The sequence below is a fragment of the Nannospalax galili genome, unplaced genomic scaffold (genome assembly GCF_000622305.1).
Source record: "Nannospalax galili isolate Female #2095 unplaced genomic scaffold, S.galili_v1.0 scaffold1519, whole genome shotgun sequence".
In the NCBI taxonomy this organism is placed as follows: Eukaryota; Metazoa; Chordata; class Mammalia; order Rodentia; family Spalacidae; genus Nannospalax; species Nannospalax galili.
In genome coordinates this window covers 918,914-919,601 of record NW_008342631.1, presented here as the reverse complement: position 1 = coordinate 919,601, position 688 = coordinate 918,914, and positions in this window count along the sequence as shown.

Here is a 688-nt window from a genome sequence, read left to right as displayed (position 1 = left end):
GGCTGGGGGGTGGAGTGGGGGGGTGGAGGCAGAGAGCTAGGGGCACGCGCTGCCGCCCCGAACTCTGCTCAGCTAGCTATGCAGCAGCCCTCCCACAGCCACTTCCTAGGAATGACTTTTTATGGGCACAACCTGAGTTTGGTATGGCACCCAAATAATGAATGCATGTGGGTATTCTTGAGAATTAACCTATCAAAGTGCTGGAAGCAACACACCCACCCACTGGAAACAGTGGAGGTTGGAAAGAACTCATGATCTTGATGAATGATGTACTAGTGATGAGGAGGCCTGATGCTCTACTGAGATAAGATGGAGCCAAATTTCAACTGTGCACTTCCATAAAGAGCCTGTAGAAACCTTTGGGAATAAACATGATATGGCATGGCCCATTAGCACAATTCTGAGAGATATCTGAGGGAACAGGTGTCTTCTGGGTTGAGACCCACTCTTAAAAACTTTTTAAGTGTTATGAAGGAAAGTTTCCCAGAAAAATACTGCATCTTGAACTGAACTTCCTACAAGGATCACCAGCTGATTAGCACTTCCATGATTGTGGAGTTTGGAATGTTGCAGATCCAGAGGTTATTTACAACTTATCTTGAGTCATGTTTAGCTCCATAAGTAGCCATTCCTTGCCTGCTTCTTTTTCTAAAATAACATTCTGTGACTAACAAAATGTATTAACTTA